The sequence below is a fragment of the Athalia rosae genome, chromosome 6 (assembly GCF_917208135.1).
Source record: "Athalia rosae chromosome 6, iyAthRosa1.1, whole genome shotgun sequence".
Lineage (NCBI taxonomy): Eukaryota > Metazoa > Arthropoda > Insecta > Hymenoptera > Athaliidae > Athalia > Athalia rosae.
The window spans coordinates 538,701-559,929 of record NC_064031.1 but is presented as its reverse complement, the minus strand read 5'-3'; the positions used below and the strand labels follow the sequence as shown (position 1 = coordinate 559,929).

The window sequence follows — 21,229 nt, the reverse complement described above, 5'->3', positions numbered from 1 at the left end:
GATTGTCGCGCGGGTGTTGTATCAAGGGCTGAAAAAGCGAATAATGCAAACCGCTGTTCTCCGTCTAGGTTTCCCTTGCCGAGAGAGGATCACGTCCACATCAAGGGGAAAAACGATAATCGAGAAACGCGGAAATCCGTTCGCCCCGCGAGGAGAACGATGGTCGAAACGCAAATTTCCACCAATTTTTGCGAAGCCGCGTCCGCCGGAGAGGCGTGTTATCCTCAGAAAACAGAAACTACCTGGGATATTGAATTTCCAGATCACGATTCAACTCCAACTCCGAAGTATGTAACGAAATTTTCATGTTTTGCATGCATTGAAATTCCAACGGGTTCGCCCCGCCCGAGGAAAAACTTGCAAATAATTTAAAAAGCGTCCAAACTATATCTCATCGCCATTCAATTGAATGAAACGGGTACGAGATTCCAGAGTTAACTTTTCTTCCCCCGAATAATATTCGCTCCGGCTGCAATAAATTATTATCGGAGGGAGCTTAATCACAGAGCCACGCGTCGCATACACGTATACCTATGTATTGTAATGTACGTTATACGGCGCTTTCCCGTGCGCCGTAACAGCGGGCAGGCGGTTAATAAGCCTGATATCTATTCGATTATCTCCAACGGTTATAATTTAGAGAAATTTAGCCGGTCAGCACATAGCTACGTAACGACAGTCGCGTTGCCGCCGCCGGTGGTGGTGGTGGTGGTGGTGGGTCGGTTGTAAACGGAAAGTAGGTACATGCGAGTGGAATATACGTGTATATTATATACGTGTGCAGGCGAGTAAAGTGGTACGGGTAAATCGAGTAGTCAGCCAACTCCGCCGGTGCCGCAGTGGTGTTCGGGCTGGTAGCCGAGTAGATAGACAGCGGAGTCAGGTCAACCGCAAAAGTGTTCGACACGCTCGGACAACAGCGTGAAGGTTGGTATTTCAGGCCTCTCTATTATTAGGCTTAAAGGCTGCTTTTCCACGCGGAATTTCAGAGACGAGAAAATCAACTCTCAGTCTCGCATTAGCCTCCTACCTCCCTTCCTCCCTCCCTCCCTCCCACTCCTTTATAACCGTCGATTTATCAAGCAGTCGGTCATGAATTGCCTCAATAATTTACCGGAGACAAGAAGATATGTCGTCTTTTCACCTTCTCCTTCTTTTCCCTCCGGTTTTTCGCCTCTAATAATCTCGTCTTTTGCCTCGGAATTGATTCGCTTTCCACCGACTGAATAATTAGCGATCGCGATTATCGAGGAAACGATGAAAACCGCTATTCTCTTTTCCCCTCATTTTTTTCGAGACGACGATATCGCGCAGGGTCGAAATTCGTAAATTCGGTTGTGTATCGCAAGGGTATAAAAGACGAGGGAAATACGCCGGCCACCTCCGAGCTGACAATAACACAAATTGCGCATTTTATACTCGGTATAAGGGAGCCCGAAGACCGGGAAGCGGAACAACCATTTCCGGGGACCGGATACGGTCCGCAGTTTTCTTCGAAGACGTTGCGATCTCGCGGAATAGTTTTAGGCACGGACGTAAAACGCAGAGAAGCGTCTTGTCGAGTAGCGCAATTTATATTCAAGGTAGACCCCCTTCCTTTTATATCAACGAAAATTTAACTACCGGGCGCTGCACAAGCTGCTCAAATCTACGAGCGAAGATCCGCGCGCCGCGCGCCGGCATCCAGTGGTGAGAGTCAGCGTTGGGTCAGCCGCCCGGCCGAGTAGTAAAAGTCGGCGTTGGGTCAGCCGCCCGCCCGGCCGCCCAGCCGAGTAGTGAGAGTCGGCGTTCGGTCGGCCGCCCGGCCGAGTAGTAAAAGTCGGCGTTCGGTCAGCCGCCCGGCCGAGGCGCCTCCCGTATACGACGCGTACGTTCCGCCGCTACTTTTTAACTCCGCTCTATTTTTTCTCCGCTTCTTCCATTGTTTTTTGTCGGCCATTTGATCGTGGCATATTCATCGTGCGTAACGATCTATAAAGTATTCTCCTAGCTGGATAAATTTATGCAAAAAATAGGACGAGAAGAAATAAAATAAAAAGGAAAAAGGATGGGATGGGATCGTATCGGGGATGGTCCGAGGGAGAACGTGAGAGAATAGCGAGTCTGTTTTGTTGATGGTTTCGTAAACTTGGTACAGTCTACGAGATATTTGGAAAGAAGACGTCTGTATTTACCGAAGCGAGAGACCCTTGAGAAGGTTTTTTCGTCGTTGCGGAAAATCGAGCTTGAGAGAAAAATAGCGAAATAAAAATGATTCACCCAATTAGCCCCCGCTGCGGTGTCATTTCATTCTTCGATATAAGAATACCTCGCGTGTCTCTTCGGCGGGATACATTGATCGTAAATTTGTGGGTCTCGTACGTAGACAGGTACGCACACCGTATCAAATGGGTAGGTGAGAGTTAACGAAGTGTACGAAACGTAATTTTTAAGCTCATAAAAGTAATTAAAATAAATTTCAACATCACCGAGAGAAATCGTTGGAATATTTCATAGGGACCGCCGACGTGGACGGGTGTGCGTATCGTAAATGTGGGTGGCGAAACGAGAAAAATTGACAACGTGCAGTTGAGGGAAAATGGGGTTCCCATTTTAATTCCGATTCTCTGTACATATAAACGCGTTAAATTAACACCCGACGATTCGTTGATTCCGCACACTCTCAAACTCGCGCACGAAATTCCAGCGTTTATGTTGTAAATCATCCTCCGAATATGGACGTTTGTTGACTACGCCGTTCCTGCTAATTTAATCCGTTCGCGAGGTGTGGATAAAAATATAATAACCGTAGAAAACGATACGCGCGAACTGCTACTGCCGTTCGAAATTGAATCCGAAAAAAAAAAACGGTTCAACGATCGACGAAATTCGTTTTTCGAAAAAATGACGTTTGTCTAGAAAAATTTTGTTATTCTCAATTATTCTCCGCGCTTCGAATTGCATCGCTGAAAACAAGTGTTCACCCGAACCTCGACGTACGATTTGATTTCTCTGGGTTTTCGCGGGTCGTTTTCAGCAGCCTTTAACCGATTATCGGTAGAATTTCTGCCGGCGGTGTTCCCGCCGCGGAGTTAACAATAACATTTCTCTACGCGTGTACGGGTTATCGGAAATTCGTATTCACTGGAAACATGCGAATGAACGGTTGATCGCCTCGCGCGAACAATGCTCTTCTGCAGACTATAGACCTGTGCGAGATTTATACACGCAGAGGCGTACCCACCTACCACAGCTGGGGGGACCTACGTGACGTCGGGAATAAGCTATTTGAACATCGAGACACTCCTCAGCTGTACATACAACCCCATAATTATCCCTCCCCATTATACCTTTCACGCAATCGGAATCATGCCGCTGTCTAAGGCTGCGGAATAGCTACGCACGTACCTATAGCTTTTGTCTATGTACGCGGTGACAAATCAAACCGGAGTGCGGATGGTGACGAAAATTTATCCCCGTCACGATCGCTGTATATTTCCATATCGTATGATGGATCGTATATTTTTCTTGGCCAACTAGCTTTTCCTCTATTCCTTTATTTTTCGGACCTACAAAGTGATTCGTCGGCTTGATAATTCGCACGTTCCGATTCCCTCCTTTTCCCGACGTAATAAACATTTTTCATTGAGATTCCGCACGAAGACGAGTGTCACTCAATAATCGTCTCAAGTCGTGATGACGACGCCTTTCCGGCTGTCGCTCTTCATTCTTTTAGTTATCGTAATGATCGATCGATTCAGCGGAAAAGTTCGATGACTCGAGAGCTGTTCGTGTTCAATATGATCGGCTCCGATGAAGAGAAAATAAAAAAATATACATCTCATGCGACGCCGTCGATAAGAAAGTGGGAAAAAACAGTGTGAAACTTCGCTCGGCTGCATAGAATGTTGCAACGTACGATATTGCTCGCGCGATATGAAATGGGTGGAGTCTCCGACTATCCGAATCGCATGAATTACGAATCCAACGGCGACACCTCGCCTACCGGGGTGACGGCGTATTTAGGGGTGGTAAATACGCGATACAGGGAGTGAAATGTGTACGCATTGTGGTCTACTGTTTACAACGTCGACGTGAAATCTCAATATTCATCGAGGGCAGCGTAAAAGCTCTTGCCAATCTGATCCTCCATTGATCACGCCGTTTATAGCGGAGGTAGCGACCGCAAATCCCTCTTATTGTCGGTGCGCCACGCACGTCAACCAAGACGACGAGGTGGTTGGAGCGAATTAAACCTACTCCGTGCAACGTAATAATCGCTCGAACAATATAATATTCTGCTCCAGAAATCGCCGGGATAATTATCACATCGATCGAAAAAATAGGCGAGTCATTATTTCTGCACAAAAACTGGCATATGTCGATGCCGATCCGATACCACTTTCCGGCTGTGTAGAAATTTATAATTTGCTCAAGCAGAAGAGAAAAAAAAAGGAACAAGAACGAAGAAATTGGTTTTGTCTGCACCGATTTTTTTTTCCATCTGGTCGTCGGTGAAAAATCAGGTGTGATTTCTGAGGGAAGAAGTAACCACCCGAAATTTACGCCACGTTCGAAACCTAAAGTAAAATTGGCTGATTCCGAATTCTTCGTGCGCAGCTCGAATCGTTGAACGAGACCAAAAGAGACTCGTACGCCCCGCGCGTTGCTTCGAAAGTTTGGATTATAAATATGTATTACGTGACACGTAATAATAAAATGTATAATATTATACATAATACGAATAGTTTTTGCAGGTTTTTCAAGGGCGCAGACGACGAGAAGTGACACGTTAATCCGAAAATAACTAATGTCTGCGGTTCGCAACGGGGTGGGTAGGGGAAACTTTTTCGTCTGTGAAACTGAGAGCTAGCTCGATATCGTTTACATAGCCATTACGCTGATCATTGCGGTCGTCGTCATTGTCATGATTATTATTATTTATTTGTACGTCGGGAGGGAGGAAAGGAGGGGTTTCGCACGGTAGCTCTTTACGTGGAATTTTCGGATGTCTGCGCGGAGGAGCGTTTTGCGGCGAAGTTTACATCTGCGAAAGGGGGAACGAAACGGGGAAAAAGCTCGTTTGTAATCTCGGTTTCAGTTTGTCGCCCAGATTGATCGACCGGTATTCGGTGACGATGTACGTCGCACCCTGAAACCACGTCGATTTCGGGGAAACTTAACGCGTATAATCTACGAGCGTAAATGTACCCGCACACCCCGCGACTTTTCCGTTCTTTTTTTTTTTTTTCCGATTCCTTTTCCGCTTTTCTTTTTCATCCGGTTCGCGATGCGCGCCGATTCCCTCACAGCGGTATCGTTATCTCATTAGCTAACCAATAATCGTTCGAAAGAAGAATTTCTTCCTATCGGGAGATGAGTTTTCTCTGTTTCTCTAGTTGCTTATTTTTCTTTTTCTCTTTTGACGTGATTCCGTACGTTTCTATTTTTGATGAGCGACAGATCCGTACGTCTAGGAAACCTTCTTAGAGTTTTCTCCAAAGCTCTTCTTCGCTACGGCGGCGAAGGTGTGAGACGTCGGAGTTTGGAACTGCAAAGAGTGTATACCTTTTACTTTTAGACAGTGAGGGGAAATCCGAAGTCGCTACAGCTATATTATAGCGTGTGCGGAACATCGCGCTACATCTGTCGTCAAACTTCTGTTTTCCAATCCTGCAGAGAAACGGCCCGAGTCCAAGTCCGACTCCTCGCTGGCTCTCCGCTGAGATTCCCAACGTAACGCTCCTCGATATTTATCTGTAGATTCCTCTGGCCGATACGCGGCACTCTTTCGAAGCGTATCAAAAAAAGCTCCGCGAAAACCCGGGGATCGATCGATCGCCTCTGATTCATCGAGATTTTTCAACTCTGACGAAAAGTGAAAGCGACGAAAGAAGATGGACTTTGCTCCTGAAAAATCTGACGATTTATTAGCCCGGTGATTTTCTATCGGATAATAGGCTAGTTAATGTTATCCGCCTGGTATCATGTCTCGTCGCAAATACCGGCCTATTAGCACGAAATGCTGTCGTGTCGACGTTCCGGTGAAAAAGAGATACCGTGTACGCTACTCGGCACGATCGCGTCGGTTATCCGATTAATTTCTCTTCCCGTCGCCCGATTCAGGTGATAATACATTCGTCGTGTGCCGTTGACTTTTCTCTCTAGTCAATTTTGCTCGTTTCGATCCGAGAATCGCGACGATCCGTCGACCGTGTGCATTCTTTTGATTTTTCGGGGCATTTTATCGACGGAAATTTTCCCCCGCAGTCTGGAAAGGTGGACAGTTGTCAGCTTCGTTTTCAACGACGACGCGGACGAGTATACGTACACGTATATCGAGAAACAGTCGTATATCCGAGCAACCCCTCTCGTAAACGATAAACTCCTTGAATACTCCTCGGGGAAATAAAGAGTCGGTGCCGAAGAGTCGCGCGAAACGTTACCAAACAACTAACTCCCGCTCGTTTCACTCTCCCCAGACTTTATATACATACATGTATACACCTATGTACTTTATTGCACACACACATACGTAGAAATGCGATCTGTATACCGGTAGTGTACATGGTAATTAATGTACGACCTTGGTGTACACGTACATCGGACATGGGTATATAGGAATATTACCCTTATCGACTCGTGTGCGGTAAATTCGACGATCGTCATTATGTGACACTTAAAATTGACTGTGAAATTTATGTTTTTTACGCCCTTTTTTCAGCGAGATACGATCTTTGCAACACTTCGACATGCAATTATACACCAGCTGGATAGGTGTATCACGGGTACGGTATATACGTGCGGTCAAAGTTTTCCATAACTATTGTACCACCTATTTATCGGCACGCGACGTTCCTCCTACTACATTTTCATCGACTAACTGATTTTGAGTTAATGGTTGTGCATTTTTATTTTTAATTCTTTTTTTCTCTTCGTCATTCCCACAACGTGTATTATACAATAACAGATTAGCCGCGAAGGACGTTAATATATTAACGCGGATTATTTCGCCGGTAGTAGTTTTCGCGATGTGGCTATACCGGAGAGCTAAAATTGCTGTTTCTCTGCTCGAGAAAATCCAATTTCAGTAGCAGATAAATCGCAGGTCGGTTCTGCCTTATATACTTACCCGGTACCCTAAAGGGTCAGCTGGGATGTAGGATTTCTCTTTCTTCCTTGCCTTTTTTTTGTTTTTTTTTCCGATCCTAGGGACCTGCAGCGCCGCAAGTCCATATGCGTGTCGTATACATTAATTTTCCAAGTTGGCTTAATTATTGAAATAGCGTATAACGTATACCGCGAATATAACTCCAACGAAGGGATCAGCTCCGCAACGAAAGGTACGAGGCGTAATTCTATTAACCTCATACGTGTCCGGTTTATTTCACGCGGTGAAATTGACTCGATCTTCGTTAATGCGAATACCGGACCTGCATTCATTTTACATTCTGACGCACGAAAAAGTTGATTATCAAGCTAGAACTGCAGCCTTCCGTAGCAGAAAAATGATACCTCGTAGTCGAGGGCATCGAGCGACGAACGTCGAAGAATATGAGGTGCACAAGGGCGGGATTTACGTGCGGAGTGTTATCTATCTCAACAAGCCATTGTCGTATAAACGAATTTCCCAGACGTCCTTTTGCTGGAATCGTTACAGTTGCAGTTCGTGCCGACTTCTGCGTATACTCGGTGAGTCGTAATAAGCGAGGAATTCACCCCGTAACGTAGTTGAAGGCTAAATGCAGCTTTTTCTTCATTTTACCTCATGGCCGAGATTATCCGAACCATCGCGCTTAATTTCGTAGACCTTGCCTTTATTTAGATTCCATTTGTACAAATAAATCGGACTCGTATAATTTGGGTTATTTCTGACCGCCCACGTAACAGCTGATCTCGTTAACGCGATACCTAAAAACTACAACCGCAAAGGGCTCGAAACCTTACACCGTACCTGGATAACTCGAACCGAGCGGAAATTAACTCCGTAGGAGTGTACGGCTCTCGGTTTTTTTTTTTCTTTCTACCGGGAAGCCGGAAATAAATGTTTTCTACAAAATTCATTCATCGTACCCGCGTGATAATTGGTGGAAAATAAATAGCACCGAATCGAGGGAAAAGCTCGTAGATGCGGAAATTTCCTTTCCGAGAAACTTCCTCACTAGTCTGGATCAGGGTATAGAAATTTCCACTTTCCACCGGAGAAATTGAAATGATATGCTTTTTTTATTCGTGTTTCTTTATCTTTCACACGGAATGAGCAACGCGATCGTGCCAGGAAAAAGCGAACGTTAAACAACCGCTTCGTCATTGAAGTGAGATTATCGGTGAAAGAAAAAGGGACGGAGTAGATCAGGTATTCTCAGTCGTCACTAATTGGACTGTATCTCGAATGCTCTTACAATTAGGTGCGTCGTAGAAGGAGGTGTACATTTTCCGTCCCGTCAAAGAGATATTAATAAGGTTTAACCTTATGCGTTAACGTTGCTACGACATCGTCAGACGTCAGACGTCGGTGGTAGCGACTCCGTTTCGCGATTACAACGTCAAACGTATGAAAGATTTTCTCCCAATTATTTTCTTCCGGACGAATTAGCCGGTTGGCAGATTTAGAGGGAAGAAATAAAAATGTGAAAGAAAATCCCCTTGAATTTCCTCTGGACCACCGCGTAGTTTTATGGTCGGTGGCCGAAGATATGGTACATGCGGCGGTGGTGGTTTCTTTTCCACGGTATCACGGTGAAGTGGGAGCGTGCGACGAACAAAACCGACGCCCACACGTACGACGAGCTGAGCGTCATACGTGGGTACGTACGTACGTGGATACGCCGGTGTGGTACACGTGCGATGTGCATGCACCCTATTGCAACGCTCGGTGCAGAAGTTGCCGGTGCTTTTGCCGTCACCGGTGCAGGTTTATACACAACCTACCCCACGCCGTGCGCCGTGACGAGGAGGACGCAATGTCGCCATTGTACTCAACGCTCGAGTTGTCAATTGCTAACGTACAACGGCCTTTCAGTTCACGTTTACGCGACGCTTTGATCTTTTGCCCACAAATTACACCTATCTCGTTCACCTACTACGCTGAAACCACAATGGGAAACCCTTTTCCCCACCTTTACTTCGCCGGATTATTTATCTACCTCAACTTATCAACCCCCCGCCTTCGCTTCGCGGTGTTGTACGTTCACCCCTTTCAGCGTCATCGATACTCCGTGGATTGTCATTTTCCCTTTCGAACTTCACCCGTACAGGGAGACTGGCGCACGCAAGTTTCGGCGTTACGATGTATTACATATTCGTTTCGTTCATTAATTTTTTTCTCTCCGTTTCATTTTTCACGTTCGCGTTAGTTCTCCGCGATACTACCAACCCCTATATTCGCACCGAGCTGAAACGCAAACCGCCGTCTCGACGCTTTTGGAAAACACACGGGCTGTACGCTCGTGAGTTATACAACGTGTGCCTCGTGTACATGCGTTATTCGCAACAGCAACATCAGCAGAGTTCTGTTTATTCGTAAAATTAACGACGAAACGTATGACAATGTATTAGTGTATTGTACGAGGCAAACATATATTTACCTAGTCAGGTATTCTATTTGACATATGCATGTATAATGCACGTATACTTTACTGGCTTTCATTTTCAAACGATTTCGATTTATATTGTGGCATGTCTTCGTGCTACACATGCGTACTGTGGAGTCAGGAATGCTCCAGGTGTCTAAGGATAATAAGTTATAATTAATAATTATATAATAATTATTTCTCTCCATACGACTGTAATTGACTAATGAATCGATCGATTATCATTTTCAGGGTATATCGGTTGTTGAATTCCTACTATTCCCAATTCCGCGTTGGGGATGTACTCTGGAGACTTTGACGTGAAAGCTTTTCGCGCGTAACTCTGACTTGGAGCTTTCGGTACCTCGGGCTGCATGTGTTGGATAGAGAGAAGGAGGAAGGGGAATTGCGGTGGAATCTGGTCGGTCAAACATTAGCAGATATCCCGGGTACGCTTCGATTTGACCGAAATTTCCAACCACCTGCACCTGTCTTCCAAACTAAAATCTGCGTTGTACAATGGGGACTGTACGTGTAGGTGTACCTTGAAGACAACTACCGCGTCGACGATGAACTTCGAGTTTCAAACTCGACGCAGAAATCTCTTCAAACTTGTACATGAAGACAATTCAGCCCGACGTACAGGTAACACTGATTATATGTGATTCCACACCAGCAAATTGGAATGTGCAATTATTCGTCACGTCTTTGGCGTTCGATTTTGAATTGAAACAACCGTTGGTAATTAAGAAATTCAGAATCGAATGATCGAACCCATTCAATAATTAATCAAAATATCGTTTGGTAGTCAACAATGTGGCTACTTAATTAGAAGTTGTAGCTGTATACGCGTGTATCGTGGCAAGGGTTGTTTCGAGGGGCGAATATTTTGCCTCTCTTTGTAAATAAATATCGGAGAAGCCACTGAACGCGAATACGTGTACAGCGATGAAATTACAGTAGATCGAACGCCCACAGCGTACAAACCATCAAATATTAATTGTAATTTGTAGAAATGGATGAACGGGGCTGGGGGCCAGCCACAAAAAAAGGTTACAGAGAAAGCGAATCATGCATCGTTATCGTTCTCCCGGTCAATAGTAGGGTGGGTTGAAGAAATATTTTTTTTTTTATTTTCTTAGCATGAGGGAAGAATTTTCAAAAGTGGAAAAATTTTTTTACTTGATATTTTGAGGTAGCCCACTCGTTTTTTGAATAAATAATTAATCAAGTGGGGTACTTCCAGCAATAAAATTTTTTTTTAGCTCAATAATCGATTTCTTTTTGGGTTTTCAAGAATAATCATCAATTATTCGCTGTTGGGAGCAGGAAAATTATAAGACACATCGAGTGGTTTTAGTCGTAGACCCACTTTGCTTCATCGCATTTATGTGTGGAGCGAAATATTCGAACGAATTTCTCGATTTAACAGCAAACCCAAGCTTGGCTGGACTCAGGTAGCCACGGGCGCGCGGTTTGTTTTGAGGCGTCACCTCCAGGGCTGAGCAGAGGTGACGTCTCACAACAAACCGCTCGGGATATTATCCGTTCTAGCCGGGATATTATCCGTTTGCGAGGATAAGTACGGTGTATCGACCAATAGGAGTTCACGGCGAGCCCTCGTTTCGGTGTAAATATCATGATGTTCGGCAAAGTTCTGGAGCCGCAACTTCGTCGATGGTGATCAACGTCCTCCCCACTCGGTCTCGCTGACAGTGTCGATAGGCAATTTCGAAATAAGAATCTCTACGAGAAAATCGTAAGGGGTACCCCTTAGAAAATTTTCAATTTTTGACCAAAATTTTTTATTTAAAAAAATTGATTGTAATACACTTTTCTTACGTATTTTGACCCCAGGAACACGAATCTGGAAGAAAAATTGATCTATCTCTAAAAGTGACCGAGTTATCGCCAATTTTCAGCTTTTTGGGGTCAAAAATAAAAAATTGATTTTTTAGTATATCTTAATGTAATTTGAGCTCAGGAATCCGAATCTGGAAGAAAAATTGATCCATCTTCAAAAATGACCGAGTTATCCCCATTTTTTCGCATTTTTTGGCATAAATTTGAGGATATCTCGAAGGGAAAAAATCGTAGCTCAATTTGGACAACGGATTCGTGTTCCTGAGGTCAAAATACATAAGAAAAATGCCATACGATCAATTTTTAAAAATAAAAATTTTTGGCCAAAATTTGAGATTTTTCCAAGGGGTACCCCTTACGATTTTTTCAAATTTTGGCCAAAAATTTTTATTTTTAAAAATTGATCGTATGGCACTTTTCTTAAGTATTTTGACCTCAGGAACACGAATCCGTTGTCCAAATTGAGCTACGATTTTTTCCCTTCGAGATATCCTCAAATTTATGCCAAAAAATGCGAAAAAATAGGGATAACTCGGCCATTTTTGCAGATAGATCAATTTCTCTTCCGAAATCGGATTCCTGAGCTCAAATTACATCAAGATAGACTAAAAAATGAATTTTTTATTTTTGACTCCAAAAAGCTGAAAATTGGCGATAACTCGGTCAATTTTAGAGATAGATCAATTTTTCTGTTAGAATCGGATTCCTGAGGTCAAAATACGTAAGAAAATCATATTAAACCTAATTGAAAAAATGATTTAATTTTTGCTCAAAAATCGAATTTTTTTTTTGGTTCTTCAAGCGTAATCTCACGTATGATCAGCTCAGGAATCCAAATCTGCAAGCCAAAATCATCTTCTCATGCAATCGATCGAGTATTCATTAGGTGAAAACAATTTTTTACTTGATATTTTGAGGTAGCCCACTCGTTTTTCTGAATAAATAATTAATCAAGTGGGGTACTTCCAGCAATAAAATTTTTCTTTCGGTCAAAAATCATAGGAAACATCTAAAAAATGTCGATTGTGAAAGTCCAAAAAGCCAGGGCCACGTCCCTCTGCTCCTCGGCCCTCGATGTGAGCACAGGAGACCGCAGCTGCGATGTTTGGACCAAAGGGAAAATTCGCCCCTAAGGTATCTACGTACGTATGATTGGTATATCTATGTATTCGTGTATTGGCATGAACATATACGTATAGCAGGTACATAGCTGCAGGTTCTCTCCAATCGCTGTGGATATTTACGACCTGATCCGTCCCTCGACGACCCGATGCGTCGTATGTCCCTCTGCCTAGGCTTACAGTTTAACCTTTGGAGGAATTTTTCGCAACGCCTATTTTTCACTTTTTGTTTCGAATATTTTTTATCTCATCTTGCGAATAAGACGGTGGTGCGGCTGGTCTTTCTCCTCTTTTTTCTTAGCGGGAAAAATCGGAGAAAAAAAAAAAAAAAATGCTCACGTACCGATTCGCTATCTACTCGAAGCCTCGATACGTGCTTGGTCGACCGGAGCATAGTTTCTCTCTCGTTATTTATAATTGTACATAGTGGGATATGTATATTCGCGACACGGTACGACGATTATTATCATTATTATTATATGTACGTAAAATTATCGCAGAGCTCTAATTGAATCGATATCGTTGACCTCATGTGCAGATAGAAGATAGGGGTAAATATATGTCTCTGGAAAATCGAACGGCTACGGTAAATATGTGTGTGGGTATAACGAGTCTCGTAAAAATTGAAGCCAAGTGGAATAAAATGAATTATGTATGACGTGCAAATTGACACGTCGCGATGACGACTGTCCTGAAATCGCGCGGTGCGGGAAATCAATTAATTTTTAATTTCTCCGTCCATAAAATTGTACCACTGTACCGCGTATGGAATGGCCCGAGTGAATCCGAACACCGTCCAATTCGCGCACTGTTTTGAATTAGATGGAAAAACTTTCACCGGCGCCGTTTTTACAACCGTAGCAAAAAAATAAAAAGAGAAAAAGAACGGACAGGTTTTTCGTTAACCACAGTCCGGTGAGTGTAATCTATTTTTTTTTATTTTTATCGAGTGACGTTACCGACAGATTCAAGCTCAAATAATACATCTATCGCGGGTCTTCTCGTTCAACATGTATTTCCATTTTTCCCCCCCCCCCCCCCTTTTTTTTTTTGTTTAATTTAAGAAGCAATATCACCGAGACTCGGCTGTTTTTATCATCATCGCGGTACTTTTTCCCTTCTCTCTCGACTCCTTCTTATTTTCTTTCTGCATAATGTGGATTGGCGAGATTCGTGCGGTTTTACGGTCAGGCGGCAAGGGGATGTTTTTATCCTGGCGAAAATTCTTTTCCCGTGTGCTCGCGCCCGCGGAAGCTGAAACGACGTCTGTTCCTAACGAGCCAAGATATCTTCTAGCTTGTAAGCTCGGTAGCTTTGGCACAAAGGTCCGTTACTCGCTCACCTCAGAGTACAAATATCCACTTTAGCAAATAAAATAATTCTCTCTCTTCTCCGGTAAAGAGTAGATCAACGCTACACGAGGAATAGTACAACTGTAATACGGGAGAGTTGATTCCTCACTCCCCTCGTATCTTCTTTTTCCTTCATTTTTATCCTTTACATTCCAACCCACTGCGAATCGCGTTATTTTTTTTTGCTTACTCACCTATACGGTATACCTTGTACGACATACCTGAAGATAGTGCAGATAGAAAGAGAAGTGGCAGCCATTCAAGCCGTATCGATTTCGGTGTACACTGTACTCGTACGTACTCGTATACATTATGTTCAAAGTACGCTAGGCTGAAGTTTTTTCATTATTGTTGTTACCTTTTTTTTATTTCATTTATATTCTTTTTCTCTTATCGTTAGGCACGTCCCCGGGAATGAAGAGCAGAAACCTTTCGTAACTTCATCTCGACGATTTCTAAGATGATAATGCCGCGATATGTATATTTACTTTGTACGGATTTTTCTTACCCTGTTTTCCGAGAGCTTTTCGCCGCGTCTGAATAACATCTAGCTTCTACTACTCTCGTACGTTCGCTCACATTCATCTCTTTTCACTAGTCCGCACCTATCAAATTTCCGCCCTCCGTTTCGTCTAATTTTTTCTTTCATTTTTCATTCGAATATCTTCGAAGTCCACTCGGTAGACTCATCTCCATTCAGACCTCATTCTACCCCGTCGGGTATTCGACAAGTTAAGAAACAAGATGAGGCGAAAGTAATTCTTGGAGAATACTTGGCGAGCGCGATGCCACGACGCTGCGATTTACCGTCACGATATTAAATAGGGCAAGTGATTATGGTATATCTTTCGCGGTCCAGCGGAGAAAGGTAATCTCGAAACGACCGGATACCTCGAGTCAACTCTTTTCTATAACAGCGCGCCCTCTCCTCGGCTGGAAAGCTGAAGATCTTTTTTTCCGTTTTTTTCCTCTCCCTTGGACAGCTCGCATCAAGAAAGGAATTTATCACTTTATCTCCGCATAGCATCGAATCGGAATCGAAGAGACATGAAAATTTTATTCATCCGTCCATCGCGAAATTCACAACACTTCGGACAACGTCGGCGAAATGGATGGGGAGGCACGGTTTTTGCTTTTGATTGATTAATTGGCGTCCTGTTTATAACGAATCGATTTCCTTCCAGGCCTCTGCCCGATAGTTTGGATTACAGAGCGACGGCTCAACGAATTTCGTTCTTAAAATTCCGACGGATTTTCAGTCGGTCATTTTGACACTCGGATTCCATCTTATCAGGACGTCGCAGAATCATCCGTGCAAATCCAGATCGAAAAGAAGGAAAAAGAATTATCCATTGCCTACAGTTTGTAGGACCTTAGAATGCGGTATAAATGTAATACCTATACATCCACCGTAACGGCCGCGAACGGCGCGACCCAAACTACAAAACGCGTGGAAGCGAGATAATTTTAAAGGTAATTAACAGGAATTGTTGGCCGAGAATTGAGTGTTAATCACCGGTTTTACAGTCGCGTAATTATATCATAGAATCGCGGAGCGATCTTTTGATCGCATTTTCCGGTGCCTTCTGCCCTCTCTCTGTCTCTTGCTGTGCTTTTTTTTTGTCTCGTTCCTCGCCCTCGGCCTCTCTCTCTCTCTCTCTCTCTCTCTTTCTCCCTCTCTTTATTTCCGAAGGCCGTCGTGATCCTCTCGCGAGATTCTTCGATAATTTCTAAATGAATTGCTAATTGGTTTAAAAAGGCAACCAACGATAGTCGAATTACATGGCTTGCCCTCAACGTCCTACCCTAATTGGTGTTCCCTTAAAGTTAAAGTTCAGGGAAACTCTCGTCTGTATAGCATGACGATGTGGCCCGTCCCTCTCCCATTCCATTCTCTTCCCTCCGCCGTCCTATTTCTATACGAGGAGAACCGGAGGGCCCAAGATATCGGGCGTGCTCAATCTTTCATCAAAAAATATGTCGGAGGAAAATTGAAGGAGGGGGATCAACCGTGTCACCTCGGTATAACGTACCTTATCCAACGTGCCTCGGCGAGCGCGATCTAATTTACAAAAAATTATCTCCGAGCAAACGGTACAAATATTCGTACAAAATTCGTCCCGATTCCCTCGGAACTTTTCCTCGCTATCCGTCACGGATGCGGAACCCCCGACAACGATTTGATCCTAGCGAGTGTTCGATGTCGCTTTGTTCTTTACGTTAAAAATTGTTAATAGGCTGGGAGGGGGTTGAAATGACGAATGGGGTGTCGGCGGTGGTGCAGGTTTGCTTTCGACACAACCCTTTCCAACTTACCACTTATGGTTTATGGTAAACGGGGGCAGGTAGAGGCAGAGGTACTTCCACCCTTACCCTCCCCCTCCCCCCCGCACCTCTTGGTCCCCATCGTCGCCAACCGACTTCGTTGAAAAGCATTTGTTGGCCTAAGCTAAAGTTTGCGTGACCCAAGCACGTTGAATAGACCCTCGAACGTACGTAAACACATACCTGGTACCAGCAGCTCGCAGGCGGGATACACACCGTGCGGAACAACGACGCGAAGCTTTTTTAGAACAAATAATATTTTTAACGAGAAGCTCCGCTCCGTATATGGATATCCGTATATCGTTGAACGATCCGGTTTTATCCGTTCGATGGAATTAGTCATTTTATCATCGTACGTTCGAACGAATTTCCGTACCCGAATCAACGAATTTCTCGATGAAAAAAAGGCGAAGAGACAACAACGGAGAAAAATACCAACGACGATAATGACAAAGATCAAAACGTGACGCAGCGACGTTATTTATAGGTATATCTCCTTGTCCGAGGCGGTTACCCCGCGCTGAATCATTGGCGAAGATTAACATCCCTTCGCGAAAATCTAGACAAACGAGTTTTCATTTCTTCCTATTTCATACAACCGGAGCCGAAGATGCGAACGGGGTTCCTTATCTCTTACGCGTATATCAGCAGCCTCGAATCCGAGAGAATTTGTTCTACTTTTTCGAGCCGATCCCCTCGTTTTAATCTACGATGTATACCGGCATAGAATACGAACAAATTATATGTATAATATACGAAAGAAGAAAAATGCGATGAACGTAATATGATAAAAAACGAGAACAAAAAAAAAAAAAAAGAAAAAAGAAGATATTGTGTTATATAATATTTTTACGCTCCCCTTTGAGGTTCCTACTATAACAAAGTTTTCGACGTATATTATACGTGTATACGTATAAATGCACAGGTATGGGAAAAACTTACATCACGCCCGAATATGTCGCGTCGCTCTTTGAAAGTTTGAAATAAAAGTTTTTTCCGATCATCTCTCTACCTCCGGGCTTTTGCACCCGGTTCTTTTTTTTTTTTCTTTTTTTTTTTATCATTCAGTTTTTCGTGCGAACAAAAAGATTCTCCACCCCTCGCCCTTTCGAATTCGATCCTTTGTATATTCTATCGCAGTTCATACGTGTAGGTATAATAGAAATGTTGAACAACGATGTGTCGCCCAGCCAATTAAATAGGGGAATAATTAGCAGTCCCTCTGCACGAGTGAAAAAGTCTTGTCGTAATGACAATGGTAAATAATAACGACGGAATATCGGGAGAATTCTTACAAACAAATCGATCGATATTAACCGTTCTGTACGACGACGGTAGCCCCGAGTGCGCTGCCCGGGGAGTCGTATTAAAACGACGTTAACTCGAGCAAGCGCAAATACCGCTGCGCTGGCCAGAGAAAAAGATATCGCGACGCGTGTGCTTCCGTTATAATTTTCTCGGTTGAGTTCGGATCCTTTTCAAATTTTCTGAAATTTTCCATTATAATTCCGGGCAAGCTGCGCAATTATGAACTCCATTTTATTCATTACGTTAATAATTTTGTACCCCTACGGACTTTCGTAATCCTCGCTAATTCATCTTCTACTTCTACATCGTATTATTATCATAGCGTTTGTGTATATTATTATTACACCGCACACGAAGACGGAGATTTCCACCCTCTAAATTATTTACTCGGAAACAAAATTAAAAACCACTGGTATTATTTCGTCTATTTTTCACTTTTCCTTTCATCAAAATGTTCTCGATGATTTGATAGAAATTAACCGATTAGATTATACCTACCCCGTCGCGGTAGCCACGACTCGCAATCAAACTACTCCGACTAATTCCAACACTTTTCTACGATCGCGTTCCTTTTGAATCCCCGTATTACGAAGTTTGACGAATAATTTTTGCCCCTTCGTTCCTCCGCTCTTAGTCATGGAACTCGACTGTAACCACGTTATACGACAGACACCGCGCCGCTCCCCCGGTGAGTCTCGGATCCGGGATGAAAATATCGAAAAAGTTTTCTACACCCCGACTTAATTCTTGTCAGGGTTCTATTACAGTCAATTATAACAACGGCCTTAGTTCGGCATTAAAATGAGAGATCTTAAGGAATTACTACTCGCTGACGGGGGTGAGGGGGATGGAAAAAAGTGTGCTAAAAAGTTGGAAAAATCAGGAGGGGGAATAGACGTCAGCAGGTAGAGTATATTAGTTTTCATCGCGCGATCGAATGAGACGGAAAAGTTTATTGAATTTGACGTTGCTAGTTTTTCACGGTGTAGCGGAATGCTCGGTTATAAACTAAACCTTGTTTGACTCGAGAAGATTGATTCGATGTCAGCTTCAAGAGATAACGAACAATCGAGTTCCTTGTTATTCGATATTATTCGGTCGGTTTGGATTGATGGAAAGAACGAAAACTCGATCGGTTGCACAGAGAGTAAAAATAATATTCACGGACACGTTTGAATGATCAAATTTTCAGGACTCGGGGTATTTTTTTTTTTTCAATTGAGGTAATCGGATGTTCTTCCGGTTCCGAGCAAATTCTTCAAAAAGCATCCATCCCTCTCCTCGTCCCTCGCAATATGTACCACTTGTGACGTATAAATTATTCGAATCGTCATTATCATAATCGACTTCTTCTTCCTTCCACTTGTATCGGTAATTAAATGTGCTCCGCAAACGGATTGCCGAGTTGCCGAAAAAAAAAAGCGGAAGAACAAACAGCCGCGAAGCGAATAGCGTTGATTCCTATCATCCGGATTCATTAACCCTGTACACGAAGAGGTGAAAATAGCGAGGGTGTATAACGTATAGTCTATGTACTTGCAAAATGAACCCTTTCAAGATCCGGGCGGAGGGAATTTTCTCGTAACGGTTGGAGAATCGTAAATAAAACTCACTGTATCTGGGGCGGATGAGGTGGTACACGGTCGTCCGGAGGCTGAATTCTTGTAGAACGTTATCAGGGGCCGCTAACCCTCCAGAGGGAGGATTATTCGGGGGTGCGTCATTCCTCCAGGACCACACGAAACGAACGCTAGTCCCTAACCCGTAATATCTATCACCTTTGCTTATCTGTTTATTTAATTAGTCGTTTAATTCTGTTTTATTTTATTTCCTTTAATTTTTCACAGTACCTCAAGCGCTCCACCGCACAAGTATGTAATAACTACGCTTTTATAATCACCACCCTCCACTTGGTTTGCTTTTTTATTCTCTCTTTTTGTACCACAAGTTGTAAGCCCGTGGACGCAATTATTCAATTAGAATTCACCCGAAATCATTGAAATTTAATTTATTTTCAATTTTTTTTAGTTTTGCCTCGTCCTTCACTGCCCTCCGGCGAATTTTTCTTCTCCGTTATTTCACGTGATATAGTACGAAGACGCGATATACCCCGCACCACTTGAAAATTTCCTTATTTCTATATCTAGATGTTCACTAAAGGTATACGCGTGTATATATTCTTTCCCTTTCGAGTATCAATTTTATTACATCGGTATCGCGTACCCAGAAAAACGAATCACCGTAAGATCTCCACTTTTATATTTCAAATAATCGACGATCCTCGATCACTTTTCTATCATCTCTATGACCTCTGCAGACACCAAGGTGTCCCTGGGGACGTACATAAATGCAGTTTCATACGCGTAAATTAGGGCAGCATCCGTTATGGTATCGATAACCTGCAGCAGAACCCTTATCTCCTCCGTGTCGAGATTTAATAATCACGACTATAAATCTTAATCACTAGGATTACCGCTAATTTGATAGATTCTGAAACTGATCTTCACCATCGTTGTAGAATTCACTGACACACCACGTCGATATCATTGTCATTTTTTTTTTTCTTATTCTTTTCTCTTCGCAACTAGTTTGGCGGTTACATGTAGCCGTACCTTCGTTTCTCAACTCACTGCACTCGGCTCTTTTGAAAAAGAACGATTAAAAATTATTAAAATTCATGTGACGGGATATCGTTTAAATCCCTTCCTCGCTGATCACGTTATATCGTACAACCGTACCGGATTATATCAAGCGAAGGGACTCGCAGGGTACACGTACATCTTCTCGTGAGTCAAAATATAGAGTGGGACAAAAATGATATAGTGCACAGAAATTAGAAAACAAGAAAAAAAAAAGGAAAAGATCAAACCAACGACAAATTTTGTCGATTTCTTCAATTTTTACACGTACACACGCTCAATTGTGGATAATTTTGTTCTTTATTTTTGTTATTTACACTGGACGAACTGTGCGAATTCGGCGCCGGTTTAATATAATCGACGTGGAGATACGCGGGTTCCTGTTCTCCCGAAGGCTTAGCTTCGTTTCCTCGCTCTTTACCTAAACCTTCGTCACGTCTCCCTCGCACAGGCGCGGGTGTATCGGTGGAGAACTCCCACTCAAAAGTTGGGGATGGAGGTGGCGCAGGCGTCCCGGCGCACCCCCGACGCATTGATTCCTGAAATCCGCGCAGACCATCCTCCGTTCCATCGAGAACGCGAACGGGAACGTTCCCGCTGACGTTCTACCGTTCCCGTGTGCTCATCCACGTTTCTCGTTCCCGTCCCCTTTTCCGTTTCCGTTCCCGTTCCCGCTGTCGCGCGTCGCTACCACCCTCCTATCCGACGACGACGCCGACGACGAAACCCCAGGTCCCGCTTGTCCCGAATCCCCCCTTACCCCCGTCCCCCCTGTTCTCCCTGTTCACCCTTCTCCCCCGGCCTCCGTTGCAATCCTACCGCATGACCAAACCGGGGAACGCGACCATCGACACACGCTGCTAACTCCCACGGACGATCCTGGCACGGGAATCTCTGGCATAGAATCCTAAAGAAAGCCCCCCTATTCTCTATCATCTCAGCGTGTCAAGGACTTTCCCCAAATTCAACCCAGTGTAGAATATGCACGAGCCAGTCCTGGAAGATACCGGCCCGTTTCAATCGCCGCGAATACAGAGCAACGCGTGGTTACATTCGGGGTAGCTTTTTTT

At 43.7% G+C, this 21,229-nt stretch overlaps 1 protein-coding gene across 1 annotated transcript in view; it reads right to left on the bottom strand.

Annotated features, from left to right (window-relative positions):
- Positions 1 to 20,633, bottom strand: part of LOC105683485 (hemicentin-2) — a 115,440-nt gene extending 94,807 nt beyond the window's left edge. Inside the window, exon 1 of the mRNA XM_048657746.1 lies at positions 19,134 to 20,633. The gene's annotated coding sequence lies outside the window, so the exon portion shown is untranslated. The remainder of the gene's footprint in view (positions 1 to 19,133) is intronic.
- Between the last annotated feature and the right edge of the window lie 596 nt (positions 20,634 to 21,229).